Genomic DNA, 27278 nt, shown 5'->3' with positions numbered 1-27278 from the left:
TGATGGAGAAAAATGATCTGTCTTGTGAAATACAGATAAGGTTTTAGTCAGTACGAGTCTCTATTGAAGGCAAATAAATCATTTTTATATGAAGGACACCTGTAGGAGTGTTATTTACTTTTCAGCTGAGAATAATAAAAATGAACTTTATGAAATGCCTGTCATTTAAGCTAGCTGGTGCTTGAGGTTGTATTAGCATATTTTAAAAAAATGAAATGACTTTCTTTTGACCCAGCTTAATAACACCACTGAAGTAGGAAACTCCTCAGAGAAGAACTGGGCTCCCTCCTGTGCTGTGCACACATTTGCCTTTTGAATCTTTTGTAGTGCAGCATGCTTTTGTGGCAGCCCCAAGGGAATACACATGGAAGCTGCCTGCAGGGCTGAGGTTTTCTACTAGGCTTCTACTTAGTGCCATCTATCTAAGCTTCCACCTAGTGCACTGCTATCTCAGACCGCTTGATAGTGTTCCAGCCACCTCGAAGGGCATGTTCAAGAAGGAGGTTTGTGTGTATCTTTTCTTTTTTTTTTTTGGCTCAACCTACTGTAGGTTGAAAAGCAAGAGATAGTATGCTGTATAAAAATGGAGGAGTGGAGAACAGAACCCTCCTGCAAATGTGTCTTAGATACATTAATGATTGGCTGTGTGACCCTGAGAAAACACTCCTTGCTTCAGGTCTCTTGTTTCCCTATCTGTAAAATTAGGACCTCATTATTTCTGACCATCTTTCGGGGTTAACATCCTATGGTTTTTATGCTACAGTCAGTGTTATGGTAATTGTTCTTACAGTTTATAACTTCCAGAAATTAATGGCAAATAGGTTAGGAAGGAACTGGTTAGAAACTACCGCTTTTTCAACAAGGACCAATAATGCATCCTCAGGTTATGGTGTTGTCTATTATTTTCCCCTAGATATTTAATTGAATTTTACAAAGTCACAGGAATCCTCCAATACCAGTTATTTGATTCCTAAGGCACTCTTTTCTTCCAACAACCACCTATGTCTGCAAAGTATAAATAGCTTATGATTTTTTTCTCATGATTTGGTGATAGCTTCTTAAGTTGGTGCAGAAAACACCTTCCAAGACCACTTCTCATCAGGGCATAAGGCACTGCACACTTTCATTCAATATGCTCAAGGTAGAATTTGGTGATTTGGGGACTGGTACTCAGGAAGACAGGCAAAAAGGAGAGCTGCTTGGGGAGAGAAGATCTGGGGCTGGGTTCAGGGAGAAGGACATCTGGGAGGCAGTGTGGTGTCGGGGTAGGGGCAGTAACCTGGAGGATCTCTCAGAACAGATGGCTGCCTTGGGTAAGGGGTATGTGCATGTATTTATCATTCAGATCCAAGAAAGAAGTAGCCTTTAGTTTGGGGGAAATTATATTTAAAAACATGTTGTTAATGCCCAATAAAAATGTCAATGATTCATCACACTTATATGGCACTATTATTTCCCAAATTTACTTTCACTTTAATTTCCTGGCTTAACATTAATTTCTGGTTTTAACTTTGAACACGTAGTCTTTCTATCAAACATACACACTTACACCTCAGCTTGGCTCTTATGTTGATATTTAGTCATCTTTCTCTTTTCTTGGCTTATTTTCTACTCTTTGGTGAAAAAACAGGAGAAAATAGTTTTTTGCCAAACAGGAGAAGAAGTGGTGTGTGGTTTCTCGTATTTATGCATGTTTTGGGACTTCCTTCATTTCAGGTTATCATTTCAAGGATGTTTGTACAGACAGCATCCTTGGAGGATATAGAGAAAGGGAGTCATGCTTGCTGTTTATTATGATAAAGATAATACTCCACTTTGGAATAAGGAGTAGGCATACTTTCTGCCCACTATAAATGATTTAGGTTTTCTAAGGTAAGTTTGCAAACTGTAATGCAACCCGTTGCATGCACAAGAGTCATCCGGCCCTCTGCATCCATCATTCTGTGGGAATTCGGGCTTGGGAAGCTGCTGTAAGAAAATGTTCATACCCTGTCTACTGCTATTACTGTGAGTAATAAAATCCTTTCACTCTGATCCAGGAGTTTTCTGTGTTCTGCTGGCTTTCCTGAAATTGGCATGCTAATTTGTTAGCTTACAAATAGGGTAAAATCTCAGATTTTCAGAGTTAGTTCTTTGCAGTGTACTTCCCATGGTAAACTCATAGTGGGCTGCATAGAACCACTAGTTTCAGGGCATGGTCTTCTTTTGATCCATACCTACCTTAAGTTTGATGTGGTACCAAAGAAAGGTCTGATAACTTAGATTCTGAAAGAACGAGATTCAAGTATACATTTGGTTACTCTCTAGCTTTGTAATGTTGGCAAGTCAGTATCTCTGTGTCTCTTTATCTTCTCTTTTTAATGGAGATAACCTACTTGACAAAGTTATTGTGAAGACCAAATTAGATAATATGGATACCTGTGCTATTCAATATAGCAGCCATATATAGTGCTATGGTTTGACTATGTCCTCTCCGAAAGTCAGGTGTTGCCAATGTGTTAGTACTAAAAGGTGGAGCCTTTAAGAGGTGATAGGGCCATGAAGTCTCCTCCTTCATGAATGAGATTAAGACCCTTATAAAAGAGGTTTCATACATTTGGTGAGCTTGCCCCTCTGCCTTCTGCCATGTGAGGATGCTGTATTCTTCCCCTGTGGAGGATGTAGCTCTCACCAGACAACCAAACCTGCCAATGTCTTGATTTTGGAATTCTCAGGCTCCAGAACTATGAGAAAATAAATTTCTGTTCTTTATAAATTACCCATCTTGCTATTTTGTTGTAGCAGCACAAAATGACTAAGACACATGGCCAGTTAAACTTAATGACAGTAAAAATCAGTTCCTCAGTTACACTAGTGCTAATTTTCAAATGCTCAATAGGCACATGTGATTAGTGGCTGCCATATTGGATTGAACATATATATATATATATATATATGTTTCTATTATTGCTCAAAATTCTGTTGGGTAGTGCTGATAAAGCTCCTTATACATTATGGAGCATTAGAGAAATATAAGATAGTTTTCTTTTTCCTTTGCTATTGAAGGGAGGTTGGATGAGATCAGCTTATCTGCCTCACTGCTAACTTGTGGCAAGTTTTAAGACTCGTGTGTCTTGGAGAGCCCTAGCTTTTTATATACAGTATAGTAAAAAACCTAAGAAAGCTTTAGCAACAGATGCAAGACTGGGAATGACAACTAAGCCTTATCTCATGTTTCAGTGATTATACTGACACTGTGTTGGGCTAAGATTACATATGGGCTCAGCATGAGAATTGCTGTGAATTGATAATTGATATTTGCCATGGCTGTGGGAAGGGGTTGGGGAGCATGCATTCTATATATTTGCCACCTTTGTTCTATATGTGTTTATTCACTTTGTATTTGGTTGTCTTGCCTCAACAGTAAATATGTTTTGCTTTCCCTTTGTATAAACATATTTTCTGACTTCCAAGTTTCCAATATTTACTTGGTCAATTTTTGCCTCCTTTTCTTTTTCCTTCCTCAATACTATGGTTATGAAAGAGGCCAAGGGGACTTTGCTATGTTTCTTCTTACCCCCGGTGAACTTTCTTAGTTGCTAAGCTCTCATTAGCTACAATCCCTTCTAGAATATGGTTAATTAAATTTCACTATTTCTTAACAAAGTGTTGAAAGAGTCTATGGGGATTAGTAGCACTAAGCAGAATTTGATAGGGTACTAATATCTCTGTAAATATTATAGGATTATATTTATTTTTCTTAACTGCTACAAGTGAGGTACTTCAGATATAATGGGAAATGCGAATAGTCTCACCTCATATAAACTTCAACTCATGGGTGCTTACTGATGGAGTGCTCGACTGAGTATTTGGAGGTGGTGTTCAGATTCAGCAGAAGAAAGTTATGACTGATTAGTGCTCATTCACTAGCAACTAGCCTACATTGATATCTGAATGTCAGAACTAAGATATTTTATTTTCCTAGAAGTTAAAAAGACTGCCTTCAAGGGTCTTGAAAACTGTCATCTTTGTGCAATCTAATTTCAATCTTAGCTCTGCCTAGAGAAAAACAAATTCTTCCAAACACCATGAGTATGAATTCAAGCTCTTACAAAAACACTGATAGAATTGTGACCCTATGTAACACTTTAAAAATGTTTCTAAGAAGCACAGCAAGGTTGTGATATAAACTTTTCTCCTGTGAAAAAAAGCATATATAGTAAATAACAGTCCTCCAGATATTGGAAATAGTAAACATTACCAGAATTTGTTCTGTAAAATGTGAAGAATGCCATCATAAATTTTGAACTAATAGTTTTGCCAATTCTCCAGATGTTTAGGACTGACAGAATAGATAATAACAGTTTTCTGAGGTGAAGAGTCTGTGGAGAAAAATATCTCATATTTACTACACAAAGTAAGAGGGGATGACAGGAGAAATGTATAGAAATAAATGAGTTCCAGTAAATTTAATCTGTGATAAAAGTCAGAAGCATCCAAATATGAGACAGATAAGAGCACTGCATGCCTCCCATCTTGACTTGACAACATATGGTTTCCAGAGTCAAGATATGCTTTAAAAATTTCACCTTGTTGCAATGTATCCTGCAGCGTTTAAAAGAAGCAAGTTGATGCACACATTGAATTTTATTCAGTTCTCCAAACCTGGGTAGATACTGGTAGTTGGGGCTAAAGGATGGCCATGGTCCTTGCCCTTGAGGTGCTCACATTCAACAGGGAAGGCAGATCTGAGTGAATCTGGGCTGTTAAGAGGACCCATCACCCAGTTACTTTATCTTTCACAGCCATAATGGTTGTCCTGATGCTGTCTCTGCTGACTAGCACTATTCTAGTTCCTTTGATTTGGAACACCTTCCCTCATATCTTCTGCTTATCTGAGCCTTGCTTTTTTTCTAAGGCACTCAAATCCCATCCCATTTGTGAGGTCTTTTGGGACATTCCTTACACTTAATTAAATATCTGGACCAAGTTGATACCTTAAAGGGCTAGGATATTATAAAAAAATTTTGATGTTCCCTATACACGTAATTAAAAAATGTTAATCATAAGTATAAAGAAATCCTACAAAGTTGCTACCTTTATTTTGATGAACATTTTAATGCTATTTAAGGACACATCAGGGATCAAATTGTTTCGAAAACTTTCTTTTTTTTTCTGTCTCAAATTTTGGTGCTCCTACATTGGAATCCTAAAAATGTACTTGATTTGCTTTGAGGTAACCCAGCACTGCTCAGGCCTGTCTCCTATATGGGATTGAGAGCACCATCTTCATTTCCTTAGTTTACAGCCCAGCAAGTGCCAGCCGGTAGATGTTTGGTAAGCATTTGCCGAATGACAGAGTGAATACATTATAGTTCTTTATCGTCACTTGGCCTATGCTGTCTTTGATTATTACCACAGCATCCGGAATAAAATAGGTGTTGATAAATTCTTGCCTGATGGTGTTTGTGGTTGTGATGAATAGTTGTACACCAAAACTTGTGCTCCCTGTCCCATAGTTTAGGTTTAAGTATATTTTCTACACACTCCCCCTCCCGCCACCTTGCATCTTAGTTTGATTTTATGATTATTTCACATCAATGAAATGTGAGCAAAAGTGATGTGTGTTACCTCTGGGCCACAGTTTTTAAGAAACAGGATGTTTCTCCATGCTTTCTTCTTCCACCAGCAAAATGCAGAAGATTATGAGACCCTGAATAGTGGGACCACAAGAGGCAAGGAGTCTGTGTCTCAAATCACCATGTAGAGAAAAGCTACCTCCCAGTTAGGAGTTCCAGAGTTGGGCCATTATCTGAATAAGAAATAACCTTCTGCTCTGTCAACCCTCTGACATTTCAGGGTTTATTTGTTACAGTACTTAGGGTTATTCTAACTGATAAATTCTTGTAATTAAGTTCTTAAAATCAGCATCCCTGTTTTTTCTTGTTGGTGGCTCTCTCTTGCTGTTGGTTAGAGTACAGTATTAAAACCCAAGTCATGGGTAAATTCCTTACACAGGCCAGAAAGAGTTGCTCTAAGCACTGAAGCTCAAATGGCTGTGCTTTGGTTTTTAAGAGAGGTCAATTGAAAGAATGTGGATTGATCAGTTTAAATCTATGTATTCATTTTGTGGAAAACATCCACATGAGAGTAGAATTATATGACCTTTCACCCAAGAAGACAGTATTATATTTTACACACAGGTAAAATATAATGAAATATATGAAATATAATGAAACCACTGCTGCTTTTGTTTCTGAAGTCTGAAGGTGGTGGCCTTTTGAGTTCTAAATAAATATGCCTAGTTGTAGAATGTATTTGGGAAATGAGGCTTGAACTCAAAAGTGAAAGCCATCAAACCAAAGGCCACAGCAACTAGGATGCAATTTGGAAAACTTTTCTGGAGTACCTCCAAAAATAAATGTAAATATAGGTTAACGTAAATTTGAATTTAATCAGGGGGATTGATCACAAAGAGTATTAGTTAAATGAAAGTCAAATAATTCTGGGAGTATATATATTTTAAAATATTATTTTTGTAATTCAGGATATGATCTTTGACTTTCTTGAGTTTTATACATTGGTTATTTTTGAAAACTAACTGTTTAGTAAAATGAATAGGTTTATTCAATCAGTTATAAATAGAAAAAAAGATTTGAAACATTTTAAGACTATTGTCATGCATTTCTTCAATGATTATTAATATTTTACTATGCTCTGGTTACATTTTCATGGGCAATAAAATTATTCCAAAACTATACAAATCCACTAATGGATACTACCATAAAACAAACTAAACTCATTGGAAAACAAAATTAAGGTGGGCAAGCTGGAAGGATGCTCTGTCTCTAGGAGGCTTAGTGGGGATCATTGATTTTTAAAAGGAAAAAATCACATATTTAAATTTGGTCCTAGAACAAATGATCAAACAAAAAAACCCAGGAAACATTTCAAGGGGTACCCATGAAAGTTTTTCCATAGAAAGTAGAAGACAGATGAGATAAATGTCATGTATCTCAAGTAATTACAGGCTTATTCAAAATTAAATTTTTTTTCCATTATTTTACAAGGTTTTGAAATTATCTAACATTTAAAATTTTTTCCTTAAGAAGCTTTACAGCAGAAACAAAAGTACTCTGGTCCCATAGACAGTAATAATGTCCTGGATTGGCAGGCCCCCAGGATTGTCTTAATTTCCATTCCACCCCACACCTCAAATTCTCTGGTAGTAAGTTGCAGAACTCTTACTGTAGTTGCAATTGGAGAGTTTATTTGTGGAATAATAGTTCAAGAGATCAGAGGCAACATGAGAGGCTAGCTACTGAACTCTAAATTCGCATAGTAGAATTCTTAAAAAGAACTTTAAAATGCAGTGAATCATTCCAGGTCATCATTCAACCTCCCCTTTCCCAAATAAATTAGAGAAAAGATCTCCTCTAATTGCACTAGACTGAGAAGACTCTTTTTTGGTGGGAATGTGGCATCAAATTTACTCCTCCTTGCTATTCCAGCCTGTTAATAGATACTAAGGTAAGTACTACATGAACCAGCACATACTGATCATGCGTATGCATTTAGTGGAAAGTAAACTAATGAGCAGTTTCATATTGGCATCTCTGTTGAATGAAGATTGATGAAAATACAAATGAGAGAATAACGTAGCATCTACTTCTGAGGCTGATAGTCACCAAAGCAAAATACTAGCACTTTTGGTACAGTTGGTAACTCTGTGAACCAAAGATGTATTAACCTGTTATTCATTATAATGAGTACCTATTGAGCAACAGAAATATACCAAAGCTAAGCTGAATAAAATTTTAAATATCTTGATATGTGAGATGAAGTATTTATATATATATCATATATATATGATATATATATATATTTAAAATGTTGCTCACTCCATTAGCTTGGCTCAGAAAAAAATGGCATGAATGGTATAAATGGTATGTTTTCAGCACATGTGACAAGAAATTATGGGAAAAAGGAAATCTGGTTAGGGCATGAAAAAACTTCTAGAAGAGTGTTCAAGAGTTTTCACTTTTAGAACCCTTGCCTTTCAGCTTTCATCGGACTTTTCTGAGTGGAAGGTTTCCATGGAGTGTAAAGTGAACACAATATGGACTCTGCTGTCAGAGCACTGAGGCTCAAGTCCTGTCTTTGCTGCTTGCCAGTTCCCTGACTTTGAGGGAGATACAAGCCTATCTGGTCCTCAGTTTTCCCCATTTGATTGTTGGAGGTGTTGTAGGTAGAATAGACTGGAACACTCATCTTCTCTGCTGATTCCCATGGAGGCATGGGAATATCTGCTTTACTTCCCAAGAGTGACCAGCAGCATTTTCAGAACACTTTTTCACCCACTGCAAAAACCTGTGAGAGATTGGCGAAACTGGAGAAGGTCTGACATTCACTCTGTCCCATCTTCCTGTCAGCTCATACAGCTGCTTTGGCCCAGGTGAGGCTGGAGCTCACACATGTAGGCTCCATTGGTAAGCAGATCACCATCAACAGACCACATGAGTTTGGCCCAGGTAGACCTCAGTTGTCTCTCTTCTAGTTTTACAGCTTGACACTGGGTGGAAAAGTCAGGATAGTTGATATGGTTTGGCTGTGTCCCCACCTGAATCTCATATTGAGTTCTCAGGTATTGTGGGAGGGACCCAGTGGGAGGCAATTGAATCACGGGGGCAGGTCTTTCCCGTGCTGTTCTCGTGATAGTGAATAAGTCTCATGAGATCTGATGGTTTTTCAAGGGGGAGTTTCCCTGCACAAGCTCTTTTTGCCTGCTGCCATCCATGTAACATATGACTTGCTCCTCCTTGCCTTCTGCCATGATTGTGAGGCCTCCCTAGCCACACGGAACTGTATGTCCATTAAACCTCTTTCTTTTGTAAGTTACTCAGGCTTGGGTATGTCTTTATCAGCAGTGTGAAAACGGACTAATAACAATGGTCATTCCATGATTATCTTTAACTCAGGAGAGATTGGCAAAACAATGAAACTTTTGCAAATTGAATTTGTCAACCACCACATAAAGCAGATGTCTTGATCCCTATTTAGAAACTTGTGATTTTTGTGAGGAGTAGATGAATTAAGAGATGTAAAAGCATGCAGATAGTAGTTGGCATATAATCAGTGCTGTTTGGTGCAAGTTGTGATTATGATTATTATTATTATCTTCAATTAGATTGTAAAAGGTTGTGATTAATACTTCCAAACATCTAATATGATTCAGTACTATTACTTGATTCACAAGGCTGTTGTGTATTAAACTACATAATTTATATCAATGTGTTTTGTAAACTATAAGGCACATTATATAATAGTGATGATAATATAATATTTAGGGTCTTTATGGGAAGAACAATGACTCCATAGGGTGCTATTCCTTGTCAAATTATCTTGCCTTTCCTGGATTTTCCAGGACCAGTTTAATCTCTTGGTCAAATAATGCAGTTAAGCACTACAGTTGAATTAATATTTTGTTGATATCCCAGCATGACTATTTCGTGGCAAAGAAATTTCTTAAACATGCCATCACTTAGCTCTCTGTTGAAACAAAGTTGTCCTGGGTCTGGACTTATGCCTGTTGTGTTATTCTAGAGATTGTAGAACATTTACATAAGAATCCAAGACTCTAAATAGAACCTGGACATATGTCAATAGAGTGTTTTAGTGTCAACCCAAACCTAGATTGAACTCCCTTGTTTTACATACCTGCAAGTTCTCTTTCTAAGACAAAGTACATTCATTGAATGGCCAGAGCAATTTCTTATTTGTACTATTGTCTTATAGGTATAAAGGTACAAAATTATCTAAAGCACATTCCTCACTAATCTTTTCCTAATTTATTAATCAATAGACATTTCTTGTGCACTGAGTTTGTATCAGTTACTGTTCCAGTTGCTGGAGATGTGGTGTAAATAAAACAGATAAAAAACCATGACTTCCACAAGATTATATCCTGTTCACAGCATAATTTATTTGAAATAAAATATTAATTGTGGCTCCTTTAGAGACAGACTTAAATGTGTATTTTGAGCTGGGTGTGGTGGCACATGCCTGCAATCCCAGCTACCGGGAGGCTGAGGCAGGAACCTAGGAGTTTGAGACTAGTCTGGGCAACATAGCAAGGCACCCATCTGAAAAAAAAAGCATTTTGTATAATTTGTAGGACACTGTACATTGTGGGAAATGTTTAAATAAATAAATACCTCTTTGTTTTTTATATGGAAACATTCCCAAAACTTTAGTGTTTATTGATTTATTAATTTATTCAATCAGATTAACCTAATGACATTATTTGTATATTTCTTATGTGATCTATTAGGACCAAAGTAAATAATTGTTTTTGGAATAGATAATACCACTACTGTGTTTGACTCACTACTTTTTTATTTTTAATTTTTGTCAATGCATAATAGTTGTACATATTTATGGGGTACATGTGATGTTTTGATACATGCATATGATGAATAATGATCAAATCTGGGTGATTGGGATATCCATCACCTTCAACATTTATAATTTCTTTGTGTTGGAAACATTCCAAATCTTCTAGCTATTTTGAAACATACAATAAAAATTATTAACTATAGTCACCCTATTGTGGTATCAAGCTCTAGAAGTTATTTCTGCTAACTGTATTTTTGTACCCATTAACCAACCCCTCGTCATCTCCCCTTTCTCATTAGTTGTCTCAGCTTCTGGGAACCAGCATTTTATTGAGTATATTCAATAATTTTAATTAAGAGCTTCACATTTCCTCAACATCTTTCAGTTAGTAAAACCTCCTTTTCCTAGAACTTGAGGTACAAATGTTCTTCAAATGAATATCTTTAAATTTTGATCAAAAGATAGTGATACCATGATCAGAAGATAGTGATAGTGATATGTATGTTTCTAACTTAGCAACTCTTAAATAATCACTTTGAAGAAATGATTTCTTAGGGAAGAATTTTCTTTCTGGGATTTGCTAATTTCAGTTGAAACAATAAGAGTTACATGTTACATTAGATCTGAAAAATGGTTCTCTGTGTTACAAATTGTAAATGGCTCAAGTTGAGAAAGACAAAGAGAAGAATATTTGTGTTAATAGCTTAAGATAATCAAACCTGGCTTATTTATAGAAAACAAGAGATAAATTTACATCATTTCTTTTACATGTTAAATATGTTTCCGAATTTGCAATGCATTCTGCCATCCTTAAGGAAGGTCCTCTTTTGCATGGCTTGAGGAGCTCTCTTTTTCTCTCACTCCCTTCTCTCCCTTTCCTCTTTCTTTAATCAGATAACATAGACTTCATGCTGGATGGTTTAGGATGTGAAAATTGCATGGTAAGTGGAATGTAATTAAATTATATGGGCTGATAATGAATCAGTAAGATGCTATATTCCACATAGACTTGACTGGCTTTCATTCAAATTACCCAGTCTCATCTTATTATTTTTAGAACTTTCCTATTTTATAATCGTTCTTTGTTTCACTTAGTTACCCTGGAGAGGGAGCTCAGGATCTTTTCATTTTTGCATAGTCAGATTCCAGACTGGTGTTTAGGACCTTAAAGATCTTTTGTCTGGAAGAGGAATAGGTAATTAAGCTGAAGACACAAGTCAGGCCCACCAATCTGAGCAGGTACAGTGCACACCATGGTGCCTGCTCCAGACCCCTCTTCAGGGCTGACCCATTCCTGGATTCTCACTCCTCCTCAGGCATTCTTCTGTCACTTCCTTGCAGGTGTATCTCCTGAGAGCACATCACAACCAAACTTCTGCACACAATTCTCCATCTTAGAATCTATTTCCAAGAAACCCAACCTAAGACAAAGGGACAGTGGGTTAGGGCAGTACCTCCCCTTAAAAAATTCTCAAAGCCCAGTAAAGGTATAAAATTATCTAAAGCACATTTAGAAGGTGAATGTTCTCTAGAGACAGTTGAAGTAGGGAGTAGGCTGTTTGGATAATGGGTAATTATGGTGGAAGGGAAGAGGAGGTAGATACCTAGAGGAAAATATGGTCTATAATTAAGAAGAAAGACAAGAGATAGAACTTCTAGTGCCTAAAGACAGGTCACATTGATGTGTTGCTTGCCCCTGTTATGGAGCTGGAGAATACTGGCAATTGAGGCCAGGCCCAGCCCACCTGGTTCTTATACTCCAGGGAATAGTAGATATTGCTAGAGGCACATGTGGAGGGCTAAGGGTTCAGATACATCACTCAAGGGAGAAATCAAAGTTAAGTGAACAGCTTCATTTTCTGTGAAAAACCCATGGAAGTGTTTGAGAGATAGTGAATATATCTGGCCAGAGTTGCTGGAGACACTAGGGTAACAAGGATAGAGGCATCAGCTTTAGAATCTTAGGTTGAAATCCCGACTCTTTCCCTTCCTAAGTAGTGTCTTTGGTAAATTTACTTGATTTCTTTGAGACCAGTAAATTGGAGATAATATCAAAGGACATTTATGAGAATTAAACAATATATGTAATACACAGTGTGCAGTAGGTATTAAATACATAGCTAATTATTTATTTGTATGATGCAAGAATGTTGTACAAATACCCATGTGACTGCTGGCATGAAATACCTTGGCCTCAGCAGTGGCTCCATAGCTTCTTCCTCCATTCCAGGACATTGAAGATGATATTAAATAGAGTTACTCCAGTGGAGCCAAATTACAATGTAAAGATCTATTCTAGGGCATGAATTATCTTCTTCCTTTCTCACAGCTTTGTGGAGTCATTACTTGGACATGTAAATATTTACCTGTGAAATGGTAAGCATAATTTATGCAATTCACGGAAATCCTAAGGTTCATGTGAGGCTGTAACTCTTAGACCCACAGAAAGTCACTGAGGATCTGTTGTATTTTAATGTCACCTGTTGCTTTCCTTATCTAATACTTAATTTAAAGTAGAGTAGTTAGTACTCTCTATATAAGTTTAAAACAAAGCTCTTTTCAAACCAGAGCAGTCAGTAAGCAGCAAAGTGGATGTTCCCATTAGCCATGCTGATCAGGCACAGGCATGGGAACCACAGAACTTAAAGTCGGTGGATATCTGAGCCTCTATTGCCTCAACCCATTACTCCTTTGAAGAGTAGTTGGAGGGGTGAGGGACTTGCCAAGAGACCTACAGCTTCTTAGTGAAAAGACAGATCATGACCAGTGTCTTCAGAACTCTTTCCACTGCACCAGAAAACCTATGCAATCCATCCCTGAAAAGACACAGACATGATGAGCTAGTGGTGGCCTTCCAGGGGCATGTACACATGGACTGTCAATTGATCAGTTCAGTACATTATACACACCCACCCACACATACTCCTGGACACAGTTTAGGTTCATAACAACTCAAAAGGGAACTGTGAATCTCATAGGAATTAGTATAACTTGGAGATGGAATCAAAACAATTGTTTCCAGTTTACATAAACACTTTACTCTTTAACAGGAATAAAGTACTGCCAAAGCTATGAAACTAGAAGAATATTTTTGCCCGAGGGGAAAAATTAGCTTTACTATCAGAAAGTTAATGATTGTAAAATAAGTATTTGTTTATATCCATAAAGTTGGATATAAAACTAGCATTAACTAAACGGAAAGGATTCTGAAATATACATCTTTGCCAAAAATGTGTATCAGAGCTACTGTGGAACTAAATATCTCTATTTCTTATTGAGAGTCCCTCCTGTACTGTTGTTATATGGGCAGTGTCTGAGTTGGGTGGCGCCTGTTTGCTTTGTCACGTCCCTCTTCATCCATGACCCTGTTTTGATTCTTCTCTTTTTTTCTTTCTTCTTTTTTTTGAGACAGAGTCTTGCTCTGTTGCCCAGGCTGGAGTGCAGTGGCACGATCTTGGCTCATTGCAAGCTCCGCCTCCCAGGTTCAAGCCATTCTCCTGCCTCAGCCTTCCAAGTAGCTGGTACTACAGGCACCTGCCACCACACCCGGCTATTTTCTTCTATTTTTAGTAGAGATGGGGTTTCACCCTGTTAGCCAAGATGGTCTTGATCTCATGACCTCATGATCCGCCCACCTTGGCCTCCCAAAGTGCTGGGATTAGAGGCGTCAGCCACCCTCCCGGCCGACCCTGTTTTGATTCTAAAGGGCTGATCTTGCCAGATAAGATAATCCAGCTTCAACCCCCTCAGCTCTTGTTTGGATTTGGTCAGTGAGAGGCTTTGGCAGGAGGTCAGATGATGGCGAGAGAGTGAGTATGGGGTATTTATTTCCAGGGCTCCTTTCCTGTGGTGCTGCAGGTGGACCGTTTCTGTAACCTTCCACCTATGATCATAGTTCCTATCAGGCATCCTTCTACCACCATGACTCTCAATAGGCTAGCTTCGGCATAGAAGCGGTAATGGCTTCTCCTGTTGTCAATCCTAGGCTTGTTCACCATCCCTGTGGCTTCCCTTAATTCCATCTTTTACTCTTTTGTAAATAGTACTTTCATCAAAATCTCTTCAATTACCTTTTTTTTGGATTGTGTCTTAAGTTTCCTACAAGTACTTTGATTGATCCAGGCATGCACCTAATTTGTACCCACACAGCAATATATTGTCATTACATGTCTTAAAGTCTCCAGGGACTTCTTATTTGCTTGTTATGTTTCCCAACTATACTGTAATAGACTCAAATATATATACCACCACTTTGCCATATCCAAGAGGCAGTCACCTTATATCTGTCCTCTCAACCAGGCCAAAACTTAAAAAATAACATCTTATTTCATTTCTTCTCTTTTCCTCTTTCATGGTAATTTCTCTGACCATCTATAGTTACTATTTGGCCTTCAGAAATAGTTTTTGAGTCATGGACTCCTTTGTGAATCAGATGAAAATATAATTCCCCTTTTCAGAAAAGTATATACACATATACAACAAATTTGCATATGATTATGGTTTCTCCTATTGAACTGGAAGTTGATTTTGTTCAGAGAGTATTTTCTTCGTGGAAAAAGCCATCTAAATTTAGTGGTGATTTTCAGGAAATAATCAAGATGAATCTAACCTGTGCAAAAAAATCAAAATAAAATCCTAAGAGTAAACATTAACTCTGTACAAATTAAGCCATCTGATGTTAAACTTGAAAAAGAGACTGACATAGCAATGTGAAAATTATCTTGGACACTCAATTGATTTTGACATTTTTATTTTGATGGCAGCTGGTACTAAAACCTGTGACTCAAAGGTACATTGCTGTCAAAGAACATCAGAATTCTCCAAGACTCTCTTGGATTTAATTTGTGTAGCATCATTTCCTTTTTCTTCAAATCAATGAGGTTACCTTGCAAAGCTGGCGTTACCAATTCTCTCTATGCCAGGAAAGAAAGGATTATGAGGTCATATTTAAGCTTTAAAATTGTCTGAGCAGAAGAAACCTGCATGGGAACTATTCAGTGTTTTCAGTTATTTTCAGATTTCTTTCTGCAGGGAAGCTGTGAAGGCCTAACCTGCAGAAACACTGTCACCAGCACCTCAAAGTTGGCATGCATGTGTGCTTGCAATTTCAGTTTTCAGACAGGAGGTTGGACTTGATTTGATCACTTAGGATATTTCTGGCTGCAAGTACAAAAGCCCAAGTCAATGACGAATTATACAGTAAAGAAATTTATTATCTCACATAACAGAGAGTCCAGGAGTAGAGTCAGCTTTGGTCAGGGTGGTGACTCAGTGATCCATAATGTTATCAAGACATAAATTCTTTCCATATTTCTGCTCTGTTAGACAGCCTGGAATTCAGACTGGTTCTCCTATGGTTACAAGTCACCTACCAGGAGAATCTGATGTAACATATGTTCTTAACATTGTAAAAGACAGTTCTTCCCCTAACTATGCGTGGACCAATGCATGCCATGTAATTTCTCCTCTACCTACAACAGTAGCCAGAACAATGTCATGTGCTGACTGGTTTCAACTAAGGAGGGACAATTTGGCAATGAGATTTGTTTTCCTCAGTCATTTGGTGAGTGGGGGAAATAATGTACAAACTAAAATCAGGATTTCATTAGGAAGGAATAAAGTGAAATGAGTGTTGGGAAAGTAACTAATGTGCCCTACTGATATTTTCAGTAGCATCTATAATAACATCTGTACGAAGCATATAGAATGATTTACTTCAGCAAAAAAGATATGCTAATTAAACTAATCATGGAATAAATCTTCATCAAATTGTTCTGTGAGTATAAGACACTATCAACAGAGTAAACAGCTGACCTACAGAATGGGAAAAAATATTTGTAAATTACGCATCTGACAAAGGAATTTAAGCAAATCAAGAAGCAAAAACAAATAACCCCATTAAAAAATGAGCAAAGGATATTAACAGACACTTCTTAAAGGGAGTGATACAAGCAGCCAACAAATGTAGGAAAAAATGCTCCACATCACTAATCATCAGAGAAACGCAAATCGAAATCATAATCACAGTATGATACCATCTCACCATTCTGAGATACCATTTCAGCCATTCATTCAGAATGGCTATTATATTAAAAAGTCTAAAAACAACATACGCTGGTGAGGTTGTGGAGAAAAGGGAACACTTACACACTGTTGGTGGGAATGTAAATTAGTTCAGCCACTGTGGAAAGCAGTTTGGAGATTTCTCAAAGAGCTTAGAGCTACCATTTGACCCAGCGATCCCATTATTAGGTATAAAACCAAAGGAAAATAGATCATTATACCAAAAAGATACATGCACTCATAATGTTCATTTCCTCACTATTCACAATAACAAAGACATGGAATCATCCTTAGGTGCCCATCAATTGTGGATTGGGTAAAAAAAATGTGTTACATATACAGGGAATACTATGCAACCATAAAAAGAATGAAATAATGTCCTTTGCAGCAACATGGATGGAGCTGGGGGCCATAATCCTAAGCAAATTAATGCAGGAACATAAAACCAAGTCCATATGTTCTCACTTATAAGTGGAAGCTAAACATTGAGTACCCACGGACACAAACGTGGAAACAACAGACACTGAACTATCAGAGGAGGGAGAGGCGGAAGGGGGCATGGGCTGAAAAACTACCTATTGGGTACTAAGCTTACTCCCTGAGTGTAACATACCCATGTAACAAACCTGCATATGTATACCCCACACCTATAATAAAAGTTAAGAGGGAAAAAAAGAAATTGGCACCATACCAAAGTTTTGATACAATATTAAATAGTGTCACAATAAAGGTAGTTAATAGAGCATCTTAAAAAAATTTGTTCTAAGAATGGATATTCTTTTTCTGTAAAAGGAGCAAAAATTTTCCCTTAAGTTTTATTGTGTTTCAAAAACTACTTTTTGGAAATCCAGCAAACTTAGGTCTATAATGAAGAATATGAACAGAATAACTTCATATTAAGGTATGTTTTTGAATTCAAAGTGATAAAAAGGCAATGATTTCATAACCTGGATTTGACAAGATCCTAGCATTAGACAAGACATTTTTCTGGATCATTGGTAGGGGATTGAGTCATACACATTGCCGTGATGAAATGTGTAGTTTCTTTCTTTATAAAAGCAGCAAAATCAGATGTGATGCTAAGGGTGCAGGCATTCCATTTATACACATATCAATATTTTTCTTCAACAAAGTTTTGATCAACCAAGAACTTTTTCACCATCTTGGAGATGTTGATGTGTGGTGTCCAAAACTGATGCTCCAAACAGCAATTCTTTAAAGATGTCAGGAAGCAAATATGTAGACAAAAATTCAGAAGTTGGCTTCTCAAAAAGTGTATGAACTAACAGTTTCTCCATTACTTGCTTAGACATGTCAGTGATTTTGGAGTAGGTAACTTTTTTTTATTTTATTTTGACAACAGCACTGCTTTGGGGCTGATAATAAAGTTGACACCCTTTGCCATGGGATTTGGTGGCTAAGTCAGACTCTCCTGAATGCCACTCCCACTACTTTCTTTTCACATTTCTCCCATTTAGCATCCCACCTGTGGTTTTTCTCTCCCAGATCACCTCTTTCCATTTCCCTTCTTGCTACTTTCCTCATTCCCATCTTTTCTTTTTCTTATTTACTCATCCCTCTCCCTCCTGTTTTCCATAACCTCTTCCTTGTATTTCCTTTGTTTCTGTCATCAGTCTTGTGGAAGAATCTTTCCAGCAACAGAATACAATAGGTGGTGTTTTCCATGAAAAATATTAGTACTTTAGTATCCTTTGCCGGTTTTGATCCACAGAGGATTGAGCAACAGTGAAATAAACTTTCATGGTAAAGAAATTGGAGTGTGTGTGTGTGTGTGTGTGTGTGTGTCTGAGAGAGAGAGAGAGAGAGAGAGAGAAAGTGAGATTTAATAAAAAACTAATACACTTTCCCCCTTAAACAATGATTATATTGATTATATTGATGACTGGTCCAGTCTGACAGGCAGAAAAGAAGGAAAGGAATCACCTTTCCATGAGTGTGTTTCACGTATGCTAATGAATTCAGGTTTGGCCAAAGACCTTAAGGTATCAGGATATTCCTAGACTAAAAATCCTACCAGCATCTTTTTTCTTTAACTAAAAAATTTTATTATTTGTAATCAGAGTGAGAGGATGTCCATGTACGGGCATCCTAGTAGAGTGAGGAGGGTACACATATAGGATAGTCCAAAGTGGGGTAACAGAGCCCAAGCAGGGTGACAAGGATATCACAGGGGGTGGGTGGCCTGGCATGGAATTTTCAGGCTTAGGAGAATATATAGATGGAGGGGTAGGGGAGAGTGACTTGACATGGGTTTCAAAGACTGAACAGAGATGAGAGGATATCCATGTGCAATCATGACCTGAGTGGAATAAGGAGGATATTTATATGGCAAGTTGATAGTTTCAAAGATGGGAGACATATATGGAAGTGTTTAAGTAAGTAATTATGTTAAGGATAATGGGAGCCAGGTTTTTCACTATTGGAATTAGGAATTGCAAATATGGAAAGGGAGAAAGCTGGAATAAACTCAATGGAGTTGGAATCTTTAAGTGTGAACTCATGATTTTCAGTATCTACAGGTAGATAATAACTATTGATGTAAACGTGTGGATTTATACATGTGTGCACTTACACACATTCCCATGATTTTAAGCTCTGTCCACTGAGCAGTCTTCAGAGCAATACCACCCCAAAGGCAATAAAAACTCCTAGGACCCAGACCTTGGTTTCTAAATACCATTCTTAAGGGAACCAGGAGTCCTTGTAGAACTATGGATGAGTCCAGGTTAGGGGAAGAGAAAATGCAAATGATCTTGGAACATCTTGTAACATAAAGCAAAGAAATGCTCAAAGAATGGTGAGGATGTATCAACGTACACAGGAACCACTTTGAAGGGGTTTCCACTGGCCAAATCTTGTCAATTTCAGGTTCAAAATAAATAATGATAGTAATGGATTAGAGCTCATAGAATAAAATAAACAGTGAGTCCATACTGACAAAAGATAAGTGAATGGATAAGTTTAAAGTTTCAAAATATATCTCTACAAAATATCATTAATTACACAGGGGAAAAGAGTAACTTCAAAGTTGAGAAGACTGGCAGAAATCATCTTAATCAAGCAATCAAAGTGAGCATAACTAATAACAGAACAAATTGCAATCATGCACCATTTAATAAGAACAAATCATCATTTCTGTGATATTTCTACTGAAGGTGCGTAAACTGGATCTAGTGATGAGGAGACACTAGAAAACCCAAATTGATGAGTACTCTGTTAGTCTGTATTTTCTAAATTGTCAAGGTCATGAAATTTAAGACTGAGACCCTATTCCAGATTGAATGAGATTAAAGAGATGATAATTAAATACAACACTTGATTCTGAACAGGATTCTTTTGCTATAAAGAACATTACTAGACTGAGGAATAGATGGCATTAATGTTTCAATATTAATTTTCTGATTTTGAAGGTTGTACTGTAGTTATGTAAAGAATGCCTCATTTCTTTGCAGGAAATACACACAAAAATATTCAGCTGTGATGGAGCATTAGGCTGGCAATTTACTCTCAAGTGGTTTAAAAAAGTTCTCTGTATTGCAATTTTGATTGTTTCAAAATAAAAAAATATATATACATGAAAAAGGTAAAAACATAAAAGTCAAAGGAGGGAAAATTACTTCCAGCTGTGGGTATAAGAAGGGTTTTATGGAGGAGATGTTTGAATGGGAACTTGAAGGATAGAAGGATCTGGTCAAGCAGAGGTGAAGGAGATTTATTCTAGGCAGAGAATACACATGGGCTGTGTGGACTTGTGACTGGCCAGTGGTTTCTCTACCCTCAGAAAATAGAAATTGATGGAGAATCTAAGATGGGCTTTAGCAAGGCAGTTTATTGTGGCTCTCACCTGGAGCAGAAAGGGAAACTACAGCAGGAAGAGATCTGCTGTTGGCTCCCTAAAAGTGGGTTAGCTTGAACTTCTATTCTTTCTAAGCTGTCTTCCAGGTGACATTATTGCATGTTTGCAGTGGTCTGTTGGCTGCACCTGTGCAGTCTCTTGTCATGCTTCTTTATATGTCCCATGTCTTATTAGCATCTTAAATCTTCTCCCTGGGCTGTGATTTTTACTATTAAAATGAAGCAAAGGTTAAGTTAGGGTGAGCTAAGACCCTACAGAACATATGTATTTGGGGAGGGTCTTTTGGAAAGCTTCCATGCTGATGGCCAGGGCATTTGTGGTTACAGTGCTCTATCTCTTTTAGGTCTGATTGGTTGATTTTATGAGAGTTGGTGGCTGCAAGGTTATGGAGCTGGGTATAGCTGTAATCAGCACAGCACGTAAAGAAGTGGGGAGAGATCCCCTCTCCTGCTTTCCCTGTCAGCCTCAGACTTACTGAATTTCCCATTCGGCTACACACACAGACACACACAGACACAGACACACACACACACACACATGCACAGCCACTGCCTTTGTTCTGGCTCATTATTTCTTGCTCAGACTATTGCAACAGCCTCCTAATAGGTCTTCCAGCTTCCAGACAAGGAGCATAGAACCTACAGTGGAGTTAAAAGCCAAGGATTTAAAAGGAGAAGGTGGAAGGTAGAATGAAGATACACTTTTTACCCCCCAGGAAAGTAAATCCTCCTACTAAATAGTAAGGAGGTATCCAACCTTGCTAGAGAATTTCTATATTATAGACCAAGCTGTGAAATACAACTATAATAAAGAACTAGCTAACTAGAAACAGCAGCGGTAGAACATGCTCCTGTGTTCAAGCCTCTTTTTAGAAACCATCCTGTAAAGAGGGCTGTTTACCTAATCTTCCTGCTCTGGGAACTAGGATCTAGTTACGAAAACAGAATTTATTCTGATAAAAGTTATACAGATTTATTACAGAAACTCATGATGATTTAGCAGGTTGAAAATGAGAAGTAAAAATCATCTATATGCCATAACCCCAATAATCACTGGCAGATTTTCTTCCAGAGTTCCCCCAACTCACATACACACTCATATAGATATCTGGGATAATTCCCCGCCCTTTTTAAGACTTAAAAATAATTATAATTAGCTTGTTTGGCTATGAAATAATCTTTGAAATATGATTTTTAAAGTCATGGATATGCCATTATTATTAGAAATTTAGAATTTTTTCCCCTGTAATAAATAGTGCTGCAGTGACATATATCTTTTTGTTTCTTTATTTTTTAATATAACTTCTCAAATTGTAATAGAGTAAAATGCTAAATATTTCAAGGCTTTTCATACAACTTGGAAAACTGCCCTATACAACAATATTTCCATGTATACAACCACCAGTTGTAATGAGAAGATGAGAAGAGCTTTGTAAAAGTTGGTTACTTCACTTAGTTTAGGTAACCTTTTTTTTTTTCCCCTGAAAATACCCAAACAATACCTTTAAGTATTCTGCATGACCTTTAACCCCTGCATAGCTAAGAATGTAAGGGATGAAAAAATGCATAAAGAATTTTTGCATAATACATTTTACTAACAGAATTTAAGCAGCATTAACTTATGAATAGAATGAATAATGTTTCAGCTATTATTTGTGCTATTTTAAGATGGCAATTGAAACATGAGAATATTCAAGTGATATAAAATTTTACACTTAATGAAAATTCCACCAACTAAAGTAGGTAAGATTGCTTTTAATTATTGCAAAATGAAAAATTATAATGCTCTGTTTAAAATCATAATAATGCAATAGAACAAAAATTTTCTTATATTTGGTTGACATTCACCCCTCAATTATCTGCTTGTGGGGTACTGCTTTGTAGATTACATGAAGTAAATTTTAAGGACGTTTAAAAATGGTTTCTAGAAAACCAGATACTGTATGTTCTTACTTATAAGTGGGAGCTAAACATTGGGTATACGTGGATACAAAGATGGAAATAATAGACACTGGGGATTCCAAAAGACTACCTATGTTCGCTACTTGGGCGATGGGATCTCTAGAGTCTAAATCTCAGCATCATGCAATATTCCCATGTAAAAACCTGCACATCCCCTCTGAATCTAAAATAAAATAAAATTAAAAAATAAAATGATTTCTGTTCATGTCCAGCACAATAATTATCTTTTTTATCACCCAGTTAACATATGCTCAGACAATCCAAACTCATTTTTTTTTCCCCACTGGAGGCAAAATGAAATTAGCAAGGAAAATTTACTGCTGAACTCATCATAAAACAAGGTCTCCAAACACATATCAATGACTTTTGATTATCCACAGTTTTACGTTCTCTTATTAGCAGAGGCAATTGGAAGCTAAATGAAACAATTTTATTTGCGGAAATCAGAGTAATTGCTCATATCCATGATGCCTTTTTTGTAGAATTTAGAGAGTTCATGGTTTTTCTAATCCATAAAGTTTCTGAAGAACAGTGAGGCTACAGGAGAAAAGGTGTGAAATAATCAGTTATAACAGAGAATAAGTATTTGATATGTGCTGTTATATTATTATCATTTTATTTTTTTCAATTTGAAAACAGTTACTGTTTACTAACGGATTAGATTACAAAAATAATCATGGTAGACATCTTAGTTCATTCCCATAATAGGCCTGTTGATCTGGTCTTCTCTGTTGCCAGCATCTCCACCTTCTACAAAATGAGTGGTCTTTTCTTTATTCCTCCTCATGGAGAGGATAATTTGGAGGGCCACAGGAAGTTATTTGCTTCTTTGAAGTGTTTTCCAACAGTATAGATCTCACGAATCAGATTCTCCAAGCAGATGATGCCATATTTGCCAAGAGATCAAGCAAAGTGTCATCTGTCAAGGTGATTAGTTTATTGACTTTACCATAACCACTGTTGTAGATTAGTTCATTTACTGACTTCAAGTTTGGGTACCCTCATGCAATATGTGGCTCTACAAGCCTCGGTATGTTAATTGAAGGCTTTTTGAGCTTCACAAAGGTTCCATTGAAGATCCGACAAAGGTGAAAAAGCTGCAATAATACTTTTCAGACTTTTGGGTGCACGCCATTGGTACTTCTGATCCTGATGATAAATGCCCATTTGGATTCTGCAGGTATATAGAGGTTGCCAGCTTTTCTTGCCATTCTGGCCATTCGAATCTCCATTCTGTCCATCTGCCTATATTCCTTGTGATAGTGCTTCAGTTTTTCACAGATAAGCTTTCTCCTTGCCTTTACAAGCATCTTTTGGGCAAAATTCTTTCTCAGGTGCTTGATCTTCAGCGCTGCAAAATTTCTTTGCTTTTTCCTGAGGGTTTTTGGCAAAGCAGGAACCTTCTTTGGCACACTCCTTGGTTCCGACAATAAAAGAGGGTATCATCACCATTTTAATATCAAACCATAGGTGAGCAAACCAAGGATTTGGGCCCAGGTCAGCCTAGATTTGAATCCAGATTCTGCCATCAGTCAACTCAGTGATCTTTTGTGAGTAGAATATCCATACCTGGAAGCAGTTGTTACTTTAGGATTTAAAAGAACTTTGTCGTATTTTTTATTCCTTTTTCCTCCCTGTGTGTTTATTGAATGCTGCTGTGCTCCAGGAATGGAGCCCTGGGAATACAATAGCATTAAGACACAGTTTCTTCCCTTAAGAAACAACCTTCAGGAGCTGTTAAGAAGTTGCAGTCATTTACTAGAAGTGACAGAAAATTCAGCTTAAAACAATGTGAGGAAAACCAAGGAATTTATTACTAATGAGATAATCCAGGGATGAGATTTGTTTCCAGCTTGATCCAGGGCTTCAGATGGTTTTCCCTGTCCCTCCATTTCTTGGTTCTACTTCATTTTTGGTCCACTCTGCAGACCCCTGTTGTTGTAAGATGACTTCTGGTTTGAGTTTTCATTCAGGCTCCCCAGACCAAGTTTCACTGTGTCACATTAGCTCTCCTTGGGCACGTGCCAATCCCTGAACCAATCACTGGGGTGTGGAGAGTGACTCGTATCAAGCAGCTTTGCCTAGGTCATGTGTGGGACCTCAGGGATGGGGTCAAGTCAGTGCCATCAGAAGCACCTGGGCTTAGTGTAAGAGAAGGAGAAGTCATCCAGAGAGAAACTTAGTTACTGAGAGAGATGACTAGAAGCTGGGAGTGAAGAAAAATGTCCACAACAGAGGCGAAAGCTTTAAGAGACTAGACAATACAATGCACAGAATGCTGCAGGGACCAAAAAAGGAACACTTGATTCATTCTTTGCCAAGTCATGGAAGTATATGGCGGAAAATAATGTTCAAGCTGAAACCTGAAAGATAATTAGTGAGAAATCTACACTAGGCTAGAGAGGTAGGTAGAGACCAGACCAGAAAAGTCCTGGAGTTCATGTGATGCAGCTTGAACTTTATCAGGAGGGCAGTTGGAGTAGGTGTCCTCTCATTACATTTTATATCATTAAAGTATTTGTTTTGGAGTTGTCCCTACTTTTTCTCTGACATTTTAATCTTATTTTTCCTCTGGTCCTATTTGCTCTCTTAATTCCAACTAGGCACCCCTCCTGCTTCCTGCATATTGCTTTTTCTGTGTTTCTTGCCCCACACATCTGCTTGGATTCAGTAGGTTATTATCAACCATCAACTCTAGTGAATTAGCCCAGGGGAATGTCTACGTTTCTAAACTGAATAATGATGGCATTTACAAAGCACTTTCCCTACAAGGGAATTTAGTATATGACAGAAGTATTTCAAACTCATGGAAGAAAGTTGAATTATTCATGAATAGAGTTGGGACCACTTAATAGTCATCTATTAAAAAAATAAAGTTAGATCCCTACCTCATAATAAAATAAATACCAAAGCTATTAACAATTTACATAAAAAAATCATAAGTGAAAACTAGGAAGTTTCTTTTTAAAAAATAATCTTGTATTAATAGAGATGTTTATGAATGTGAAACAAAACTTAGAGGCCACAAAAGATTGATTAATACACTAAGTTATTAAAACTAGATAATTCTGTAATATAAAAATACCATTAATGAAAACGAATGCCACACTAGGAAAAATATTTGCAATTCAGATTATGTACTAAGGACTAATTTCATCAATGTTAAAGGAGTTGCCAAAAACCAATTCAAAAAAGAACACCCACTCTATAAAAGAACTGAAAATATAAATAGAGTTCACAGAAAAGGAACCACTAATGTTTTTGTTAAACTATGAACTAATGCTTAAGCAATCTTGTACTTAGAAGGAATGCAAATGAAACTACCATGAGATTCTGCTATTCACTCATCAGATTATGAAATATCTCAAATTTTGATAACATATTGTGTTGGTGACAGCGTGGGGAAACAGGCACTCATACATTGCTGCTAGGAATTGCAGCCAGTATACATTTTCCAGAGGGAATTTAGCAGCAACTACCAAATTACCAAGGCACATACACTTTGGCTCAGCAATTCCACTTATAGGAAATTATCTTACATATATACTTGCAGAAGTGTTTCTACAAAGCTACTTATTTAATTATTGTTTGTAATAGCAGAATTTTTCAGAAACAAACAAAAATTGTGACAAAAGTTCTGTAAATATGCTTTAATAACAGACCAGTTAAATAAATTGTGGTACACTTATATATGGAATAGGATGCAATCATTAAAAATAATAATGTAGCATGAAATAACCTCCAAAATAAAAGAGAAAATAGGGTGCAGAACAGTGAACATAGTGTGATACCACAAGTGTAAACTGTATGTTAGTATACTCATTTATTATCTCTGGATTGATATGCAAAAACATGATTACAGTGACTGCTTTCAGGGAGGGAAACTGATAGCTGAAAGCCAGGTGAGAGGAACAATTGTTTTTTGCATATACTACCTATCCAAAAAAATCTCTCCCCTCTCCTTCAGTATGACTGCCCTTTCATGCTCCAACAAATCAACTGATGCTTCTCTTGAAATAAAATTACCTCTCTTATTCTCACATCTTCCAGAGACTATATGCCAAGTTATATAATGAGATAGGTTTATAAAACACTTTGTAATGTATAAAACACGGAACACAAGAAATAACTATTATTAATACTATTATAATATCTTGAATTTTGTTAATTTGACAAGTGAACCACGGAAATGTTGGAGTAGAAAAATAAATTTCCCTGATCCTAAGCTTTCCTCTCTTCTGCGTATTTGATCTGTCCTTGTCAGAGTAAGAAACACATCCTCCGAAAGTTTGGTACAGTGCTTAGCTCACTGTGGGTGTTTAACGAATGTTAAATAATAATAATAGCTATTTATGGATCATTGCACTACTTGATAATACTTTCTCTCCATTGAATCACACCTTTTAGCAAGGCATTTTAAAAATGTATTCCTAACTAAATAAAGGTGCAATAATTCACAGTGAGAATTGATATTTATATAAACAAGAGAACTGGCACAAAATCAATGATTTAAACTGCAACTTTCCAATCCCTTCTTGGTGGCATTAATAATGGTGCCCTTTTGAAATGTCTTTTCTTCTTTCAAATACCACATTATAATTGTGATAGGTTGGCTAGAGGGTAGAGTCTTCCCAGTTGCTGTTTTTTTCCCTTGCCTTTGCTTTTATGTTTTGTGATATGCCATGGGGGAAGGGCATCAAAAGGAATAATAATCTAATTTTAACCTTTAATTGCACTTGCTCTTTAGCTACGTGTCTGGTTTCACAGTCTTTCTGCTCATTATACTATATCACTCAGCCATGGCACATGGGTACATGGGGGCTGAGATAAAAGATCCCTGAGGTCCCCTCCAATTCAGAAGCTCTATGTTTCTCTAGAAAATATGTGCATTTTATGTGCCTTGTATTGTCTCTGGTTATGAAGAATTATACCTATTCAATAAACTTGAATAAGATATTAACCCTTTAAAATAATAAAAATTCTTTAAATCTTTTAAGAATATG

The 27278-nt window shown here is 37.0% G+C and overlaps 1 protein-coding gene and 1 pseudogene across 1 annotated transcript in view; both read right to left on the bottom strand.

The window, feature by feature from the left end:
* The window catches only part of HTR1E (5-hydroxytryptamine receptor 1E), a 72125-nt gene that overhangs the window by 15166 nt on the left and 29681 nt on the right, over nucleotides 1-27278 (bottom strand). The window lies entirely within an intron of this gene.
* Nucleotides 22964-27278, bottom strand: part of LOC105739553 — a 34351-nt pseudogene continuing 30036 nt past the window's right edge.

This window comes from Nomascus leucogenys, chromosome 3 (assembly GCF_006542625.1).
Source record: "Nomascus leucogenys isolate Asia chromosome 3, Asia_NLE_v1, whole genome shotgun sequence".
In the NCBI taxonomy this organism is placed as follows: domain Eukaryota; kingdom Metazoa; phylum Chordata; class Mammalia; order Primates; family Hylobatidae; genus Nomascus; species Nomascus leucogenys.
This window is presented reverse-complemented; position numbering and strand designations above follow the sequence as displayed.